Source organism: Cricetulus griseus, chromosome 2, assembly GCF_003668045.3.
Source record: "Cricetulus griseus strain 17A/GY chromosome 2, alternate assembly CriGri-PICRH-1.0, whole genome shotgun sequence".
Lineage (NCBI taxonomy): Eukaryota > Metazoa > Chordata > Mammalia > Rodentia > Cricetidae > Cricetulus > Cricetulus griseus.
Window position 1 is genome coordinate 296,724,833 of NC_048595.1, and position 9,636 is coordinate 296,734,468.

General features: G+C 38.5%; 1 long non-coding RNA gene across 1 annotated transcript in view; it reads right to left on the reverse strand.

Annotated features, from left to right (window-relative positions):
• LOC113834126 overlaps nt 1-9,138 on the reverse strand; it is a 44,460-nt gene extending 35,322 nt beyond the window's left edge. The window contains exon 1 of the long non-coding RNA XR_003482423.2: nt 9,049-9,138. This is a non-coding gene — a long non-coding RNA (uncharacterized LOC113834126). The remainder of the gene's footprint in view (nt 1-9,048) is intronic.
• Nucleotides 9,139-9,636: the final 498 nt, after the last annotated feature.

The window sequence follows — 9,636 nt, forward strand, 5'->3', positions numbered from 1 at the left end:
GGGCCTTCAAACAGGAGGGTTTGAGAATAGTGTAATCAACTAGATAACAAGGAAACAGCTTGCTAAATGGTTAAATGAAATGGAAACCACTCTGCTCAATTACACAGAGACAGGTGTGAACAGTGACTGTGAGTCTGCTTCCCTGAAGCAATGGCAGGTGTGCAAGGGGACTAGGTAGGAAAATGGCTTACTTTGCTCCCATCTCCTGGAACTTGCTTTCTGTCTCTCCTTTTTCTTTTCTGTGTGATATATTTGAGGTGGAAGAAGGCTGGCTTCAAGATCTCAAACTGGTTTCTCTTTAGAAAAATTATATATTTTTATTGAGTGACTTAAAACTATTGGGGTTTGTGTTAAATTGTTTGCATGTGTTAATTTCATTTGATGAGCAACCAGTGCCTTGGGTTGACTTGAGCAACTAAGGAATTTTTGATCATTTTTCCTAAGGATCCAAAGTTTCTTGTCCTTATCTCTTATTACCTATGGAGATATCCTACCCAGTAAATGGCAGGAAGTAATTTCTATCTCCATTTATGGCTTCTGGATAGATTTGCTTCAATTATAGCTTGGATTGAGATTAGGTAAGGGATTGAGTTACTGATGGGGGGTTGTTTTTCACTGTCACCTGCATATACATAATCCACTTTGATGTCTTCCTCCTCCAGGGTGCTTATCAGTTTATCTGGCTAGGTGTTGGCCAAAATAAACAGGAAGCTGCCTACAAACTTGGATGGACCTGGCTATCACTTGTTTTTTCTGCTATTTAAACACAACCAGGAATTAGCCATAAAGAAAAACTAGACTCTCTTTGGGAACTTAAAAATATAATGGCCTTTATGAGACTGTGTTAAATGGTTCAATGCCAAGAAGATAGGGACACAGAAGAAAGAATTAAGACTCCTTCTGACAAAGAAATGTGATGAATATTACACCCAAGAAAAAAGGTGAACGATGTCTTTTTGGTGCCAAGTTTAACTTTTTAGAACTTAAAAGAAGTGCCCCTGATAATTTCTCACAAGCAAAGAGTCAAGCTCCAAGAAGCAGCCATCTTTCAAAGAACTGGTGTTTAGGTCAACAGATGCCCTAAAAACCACCACTAATGGGGAATAAAGGCAAATATAGCATCAGCTTTCCCAAGTCTGCATTTCCTACAGTGATGTGGCTATCATCTCCTCAAAAACACTGCCCATGTTAAAACAGCTGACACAAGATATATCTGAATCTATCCACTTTACCATTCTCTTGCACAACAACCTTGGTTTCAAGCCAAAAAAAAAAAACAGGTACAGGTTGCCATCTCAGTAAGCTAAATATAGTGAGAGGAATGGAACACCCACTTATATTTTTTTTTCCATGACAAGAAGGACCTTTCAACGAGTAAAACAAAAACCTGACCCTGCTGGATAATGCTATAGTGAGAGGGTGATTTTTGTAGCATAATTATATCACAAAAGCTATAGTCAAGGAGAGTAATAAATAACACAAATTGTTTATTGTAATAGACAACTCCAAACAATCTGTAAAGAACCAATGTCACATAATTTAAAAATAAAATATGTAAACAAGTTGGCTTCCTCTGTGAGCTTGACTCAGAGTGCAGGAAAAGTCAGGGTTGAAAATCTGATGGCTAGGTCTCAACTTGCAGATCACTTTCCCTCACTGTGCCTGTCAAAGCCCTTTTTGCATCTTTGTCTGTAAATGAAAGCAATAGTATTATATTCCTGGTAGACCTGTTGGAAGAACTCAATGATAACAGTCACACTTTTATTACATAAATGTTTGCTGACATAAGAAGACTTATATACGTATATATATATGTATATATATATACATATATATATACGTATATATATTGCGTGTGTGTGTGTGTGTGTGTCTGTGTCTGTGTCTGTGTGTCTGTGTGCCTCTCTCTTAGGATGAGGGAGATGTAGCAATGAAACAGACTGCCTCAGATACACCAAGAGCTCATTTTCTAACAGAATACAAGATGAGCAGGTCTCTGTGTCTTGGACATTTAAAAAAGTATTACCAAGGTCCCCCAACTGGCTCCCATAATCATATCTATGAATTAAAGTATTTCTAATGTCCCTCTCACAAAGCCAAGGCCTTTGGGAACTCATGGAGTCTAAGGGTGGATCAACGTGACTACATGATTAGTCAGAGAACAAACATTCCAGGTAAGCAGTTTTGTTTTCTCCCAAAGATTAAATTCATTCCCAGCTGTGGGGACTAATGGGCCCCGGGGATCTTTCTCTATATATTTAACAAGGAGATAACTAAGTGGCAAAGTCAACAACAATCAGAAGGCAGGTGCAAGGAACCAAGCAACTTTCTTACAAATGTTGTTTTTCCTTAAGGGAAATAAGACACACCTTTAATACCAGAACTGTGTGAACTGCACCATGGGGACAAGACTGCAAACCAGGAAGAGATTCTCATGTGCAACCAGCTCAGACTCTGATCTCAGCAGGAATGGAGTTTAAGACACATACTCCTCTGGCTTGACCACCCAGGCTAATATCCTTGGACTCAAGTTTGAATAAGTTCTTCACTCTGACTGTCAAATCTAAACAATCACTCAAGTGATTAGTTCCTTTGAAATGTCTCTGCCATGTTTTACCATCTCCTGCCTAGATTCTCAAGGGTACCACAGTAGTCTTTTAGACTCTCTAAGTTCATAATACCAATAACTACCCAAGTGGAAGTATCAAACATGGTCCTCTGAAGTCACATTTCAAAGGTTAAATGAAAGCAAACTTCATGTGGTCTTTTAGTCTCACCTTTTCTACTCTATTTTTAAGGCCCTGCATCATCTGACCACACCCTACCAACTTGGCCCTGTATTCCAGTTAGACTGGCTTCCTCATCAGGCTCCCATGGATACACAAGACACACCCCTGCCTGGCTGCCCTCTTCTTTACATAGGTTATTGGCGCCTTGTGGGATAGCCTACATCTCTAAATTCAAAGCAAAACTCTGCTCCCCTTCTAGAACCCAGAGTTAGCATTATCTCATGCCTGACTGCTCAAGAAGCCGTCCCTCTATGCTTTAAGAGTGCCATCTCACATATGTCCTTGACTTGCTTGCATAACTAGATCACAAATCAGCTCACAAGATGCTGATTCCCCGTGCCAAATACAATCTTAGGCACATTTAATTTTTCCCCTTTGAGTAATTTTGCATACCCTTACTCCTATCTATGGAATTTTCTTGATAAAATTAACCCTTGCCACCAATATTGGATTCAGAATGTCATCTTAGAACTACATTTTAGTAAAGCCTCATGTTCTATATGAGAAAAGGCATTAGAGAAGTAAGATGAATCACTGAACAATGATCATGGAGATCTGGCATCTAGATTACAGGCCACTGCTAATCAAGCTCTGTGATTCCAGACAAGCCACATATGTCCATGTAAAATGAAAGGGCTGAACTGTATGGATTCTGTGATCTCTGCTACTTAATTATTTCTTTAATTCTAAAACTGGTAGTAGGGCAACAAGTCTAAGTTCTCTATAGAGAGTAGAGGGGTTTCTCTTCAGGAAATAGGTTATAGAGCTTTCCATTTATAATCAATCACAATATTAATTATCAAAATTGTTATAAAATATTCTCATATATTAGATAATGTATTCTACTATTCTTCTAGGTCCAATATAAAAGTTACAATTGATTAACTCCCACTCAGCACATCGTTTGAACTACCTTATAATTGGACTGACTATCTTGGAATTTGGACATCATGAAGCTATATAAAAATTTTAATCAAGCTCAACTTAAGATTAGGTGAAAAGAAATCTAAGAATGCATATTGAATATCAAAATGTAGAACTAAGAGGATTTCATAAGAAAATTATGAAGAGACAAATATTTCTCCTACTTTCTAACCAAATGTTTATTTTTATCAAGAAATCCTACTAACGTCTTCTAGGAATCTCCAAGATCTTTGTTCTTTTCCATTTATTTTCTAGGGTCCTAAGGATGAATTCTTTGATTCGTGGGAGAAGAGAGAAAATGTGCTATAATAAAACACTTGTGAACAATACTTTATAAAGAGTGGAGGCAGGAAATCATTCTGAAGGAGACTAGAAGACAAGAAAGAAATGATCTCAAAAAAGGATCTTCAAAGACATCAGTCACAGGCGCATGATAAATGTGCCGTAGAGCTAGTCACACTGCTTTTCTTTTGGAGAGTCCCTTCATTCATTTCTTTTATTCATCCTTCCAGTGCTTCAGCACTATGTTGGCCACTTAAAACCTAATAGAGGAAAAGACATTGCCCAAAACTTAAATAATTAACCACCATAACGTTTTACACATATTTATCCCAGTACTTTCCATGCAGAGGCAGGTCGTTCTGCATGAGTTTGAGGCCGGCTTAATCTACATAGTGAGCCTCTGGACAAACAGGGCTGCATAAAGAGACTCTGTCTCAAAACAAACAAACAAAAATTTTAAAAAAAGAAGAGAAGGAAAAGGAGGAGGACTACTATGATAACGACAAAGATAATGACCACAATGATGAGGAAGGAGAGGCCATGAAATTTAAAGCAACTGAGATTCAACTTAGCACAGTCCCTCACTGAGCACTGGCTATACATTACTACTGTGCTCATCACACTAGGCCTAGTACCATTTCATCACTATTACACAAATGAAGAAGCTAAGGCTGGAAAATTCAGTAATTTGCCTTAGGCCACTTGCTAGAAAGTTTCAAGGCTCTTTTCCAACCTGGTTCTGCTGGATCTACAGCTTGGTGACAGAATGCTTACCCAACATGTACAAGGCCTTAGTTTCAACTTCCAGTCCAGAAAGCAAAAGACAACAAGAACAAAAAAGACCAAAACCTCAGTCTGTCCTGCTCTATATCTAGGACCTTCTAGCCCAAACCCACATTACAAACTGATACTGACTCATGAGACATACTGACTCAAGGTAACAGAAACAGATACAAGGCCCTGCACCCTCTGCTATTCACAAGTATCTCCAGCTCTACCAGGATGTACTTGGGAACCTGTACATTAAAACAAATCTGAAAGCAAGGGAAAGTGTTGGGTTGCTGGTCTCCCATCAGAGCCCAGAGGAATGAATGTGTCCCTCTGTGAAGTTGTAACTGTAGCCTCAGATTTCAGCAACATATGAAGCTGGTGTGTGTGAAAGTACACAGCATGTAATATATGACAACAAGTAGGTCACAGGGAGACCAAAGAAAACACTGTGCTTGCTTCCTAGTCTCCACTGATTTCTACACACACACGCACACACACACACACACACAAAACTGGGTGCAGTAAATCACATCTATTGCCCCCAAACTTCCCTTTATTTTTAAACATAAAACAAAATTAATAATTAATATTTTACATGTTTTAAAACTAAAATATAATAAGAAAAGGTAGAAGGAGGAGGGATGAGAAATGAGGAGGAAGATGAGGAAGCAGAGGACGAGGAGGAGGAAGAAGAAGAATCCTCTTCCAGAAAGGAAAAGCCTCAGGAGGGGAGTGGTTGCAACACTGGTGGCTGTGGCTGTTTGGTTCTCCTAAGCTGAGCAGCTAACAGAACTAAGAGAACTACAGAGGGACCTAGGGATCACAGCCACAAAGAAATGTGAAGCTTCCAAGCCCTAGAGAGGATGCTGAGCGCAGTGGGAAAGAGCCCCACCTGCTCTGAGCCTTCATGGAGACATGTTCTGAATCAGGGCTCTGTCCAGGATGCTTTCCTTATATGCCTGCACACCCATAAAACCTTCAGTGGGCTATCAGGGACAACATGCCCTCATTGAAGGGGAAAACAAGCAAACAAAGGGTTTGGAAAAGAAGGCATCATTATCTCCTGAAGTTGGAAAGAGAACTGGATCTTATTAATGGTTATGTCACAGGCTTTGTGCTAGGGGACTTTACTACCTAATCCTCACAATAGCTCTTAACTTCTTAGTATTGCCTTCTTTTACAGAAAGAAAAATATAAATAGGTCTGGGAGACATTGAATACTTTAGGTAAAGATTACAAAGCCAACCTGCAGGGGCAGAACACAGGTCTGTCCTTAGAGTCAGACTTCTTCCTGTGTAAAGCAAGCTGTAAGAAATCCTGGTGAGAAAACGAACAGTCATAGCATCATGTGTTTGTCTAATTTTTACCTACTTGTTTCACCAGAATTATATGTACTAATCAGCCACTTTAAGCTTTATTTTTAAAAAGTGAAACTTCTTTGACCTTCCTTAGCACTTCATTAGCACTAACTACTGCTAGCAAAATGTCCGAAAGGCTATAGGTACAAATATATAAGAACTCACATATGTGCATATGGGCTTCTTTCTTTTCAGATACAAATGACCACATTGATTGGTCTTCTGCTTCAATGTGTATTTCATTGACTCAAGTGGTTAAAAGAATCTCCTTTATGGATGTTAACTTACTTAACTAGCCTTCTAAGAAAGATGTTTACTTAAAATTGTGTTTAAACTTTTATTGTTACAAGCAATACTTTACAAATATTCTTGTACAGTTTCTTTGAAGACTCATCCCAGAGTAATTTGGGGGATAATCTTGGAAGTAAAATTCCTTGTTCAAATACATTGGACTGTGTGCATTTAAAGTCTAGATGGAGTTATAGAGGTGTTACAGGACCATGGTGGAAAAACTAGCTCCTTTTGTGAAGTAAAGGAAGTCTCTGGCCATGGGTAGAGACCTAGCATCCCAGCAGGGTTGGTCACTCATTGGGCTAAAGGAATGCAGATTCTTAAGCCATGCTGAAGACATAGGAGGAATAATTACTCTTTTAATGAGAGAATGTACTGTTCCTTCCCAGAATTCCTTTTCCTCCTTCAGTTTCCTACAGAGTAGCAGACATGGAGTTTTGCAAATGTATCCACTTTTTTGAATCACTCAGGAAAACATCGCTTCTTCTCGTCTCTCCACCTCTTTTCTAAGCGAGCTTTCTCTAACACTGTGGGCTCCACTCTTTCTCTCTACCATATGGCTGATTTCCATTTTGGCTTAACTCACGTGTCTCTTCTTGTCTCTGTTTTGTTCCAGGCAGCTGCTGAGATTTACAGTCAACACCTATTTTGAGTTTGTTTGTTTGTTTTTCTTTTAAACTCTAACACTATCCTCTGGCTTCCTTTTTAATCCGTTTTTTAAATGTATTAACTAAACTAAGAACCCCAAGATGGTACACCAACTTCCTTGGTAACAATAGTTAAACAAAAATACCTAAAGGAAAGAGCACGCAGTAGTTTACACACCTTAAGATACACACTTTACACTTAAGTTTTCTCTTCCAATGTTTCCAAAACTTCACTCTATTCTATCTTTAGAAAAAAACAAAAACAAAAACACAGCCCTGTGTTCACAGGCTTCTTTGAAAGTTGCAGACTTCCTTCAGTGTACATGAGAGGAGGGAAATCTTACTTATTCAGGCCTGGACTTTATGGTCCTAATTCTGGGATTAAAAAAAAAAAAAAAAAAGTTTTGGGGAGTTTCTTGAACTCCAGAAGCTGCTGACTAAAGCATCTGATTGTCTTTAGATGATGCTGGCATGGGAAGAAGATGGAATAAATCCCTGCAAACAAGCAGTTGGCAGTGATTAATGACTCAGTTTCCTAGAGCACTGTTAGAGTCATCACAGGCATCTGGTGACCTCACCAGACCACTGCACAACAGGGCCAGAGTAGGCTCTGAACTAGGAAGGGGATAACCTGCTCCAAACAGAGCTATCAAGAGTCTACCATCTGCTTCTGTTTGTTAAGGAAAGATATTCGAGAGGGACAAAATGTTAGAAGCATCAGACTAAAGAAAGGTTAAAAAGAGTTAGACAGACTTTTCCAGCTGTACCAAAGGAACTGAGGGGGAAAAAAAAAACAATAGAAAATGAAATACTATATATCCAGGAATTTAAAAAAAAAAATCCTTACTGGATTCACATGGATTCACACACCAATGTTTTCATGCATTGATGCAATCTAATCAAAACTGCAGGATCCAAGCAGGAATCCTAGGCTAGGCTATAAAGATTGTCTTAGCATTGCTTACTTGAATCTGCTAAAAGTCTGAGGATATTTGTTAAATGTTTCTCTTCTATCCGGCAGTGATTTAGCATCTGGGAAAAAGAGCAAGCTGGCAGTCATGATCTGTAAAGCACAAAGAGGAAGAGCAATGGCACGAGAGCCATTAGAGTTACCCGGAAGAGAGGAACCTTGTCTCTAGAGGGAATCCAGAGATCCCATTAGTGTTCACAATAATTATCATCTGTTATTAATGATCAACAGATATTACATGATTAAAACAGCATGTGAATGTACATAGCTAGCACCACCTGTTTAAAAGTAGGTTGCTTGCTTTACAGAGCTGAATATTTTAACCATTTAGTGAGGAAACCCTCAGAAAGCAACAGAACTTCTTCTAATTGTATGTGGATGTTCTTTCTAATTTTCCCAATTAGCAACCAACAGCATAATGTCCTATCGGCATTACTGGAAGATGTTTGCCTCTATATAAAATCAGATACTCAATATATTTCAGGCTTAGTATGTTGTAAAAATTACAGAGCTCTGCCAGATGTGGTGGTGCAAATTTTTAATTCCAACACCCAAGAAGCAGAGGCATGAGGATCTCTGTGAGCTCAAGGCCACCATGTCTACATAGTAAGCTCCAAGATAGCCAGGAAGAGAGAAAGAGGCCCTATCTCAAAATAAAACAAAACAAATTTACAGAGCTGAAGCATGACTTAAGAAAGACTTGTTTTAACCCATCAGATCTGAAACAGCAAGTTAATCAACTTCACAGGTCGTTGGCAGTTCTTGGGTAGCATGTGTTTATTTCCCAGCCCACATCTCATCAGCTGCATATACAAACTGATCAGATTTGCCATATTTTCCTCTGTGCCTCTGAAATACCTCCAATCAATCACTGTTCCTTTTAAGTGGCATCCATCCTCATGTAGATGATATTTGTTTCCTTCTCATTGATTGAAAAATTGAATGGTTATCATTTGGATAGAGGAAAAACTAGCTTAGAATGCATGTCTTCCAATTGCATCTCAGGGGTCATTTACCTCAGTGTGACTTCTGGCTTATCTTCCTTCCTCCATGCCAGTGACTGTACAGAGAAATTCCATAGGCAAACATAAACACCAATCTATGAAAAATAGGATAACAAAGCATTAGCATTCTAATAACAAAATAATTAGACTGAAACTCAAATTTTGGATAAGGTGATCAGTCTCCCATGCACTAAGTGGAATAATTTTAAAAAATAAAAATAGGCCAGGTGTAGTGGCATAAACCTTTAATCCCTCGAGAAGCAGAGGCAGAAGCAGAGGCCAGTGATCTCTGTGAGCTCCAAGTTAGCTTGGTCTACATAGGGAGTTCCAGGCCAGCAAAGGCTACATGGTGAGACCCATTCTCAAATTAAATAAATAAATAAATAAATAAACACATATACAATCTTCTCTCTCTTTTATAGTATACTCTATCGTATAATCAGGAAGAAATGTGAATAAAACCACTGATGATAATGTAGTATATAATACATACATTAAGCTTATCAAAATATTATGATAAAGCAATTATCTCCACCAACACTTGAGTAATATCATTTATTGCAGACTTATGTCAAAGATAGTCATGTAATTATTGAACAG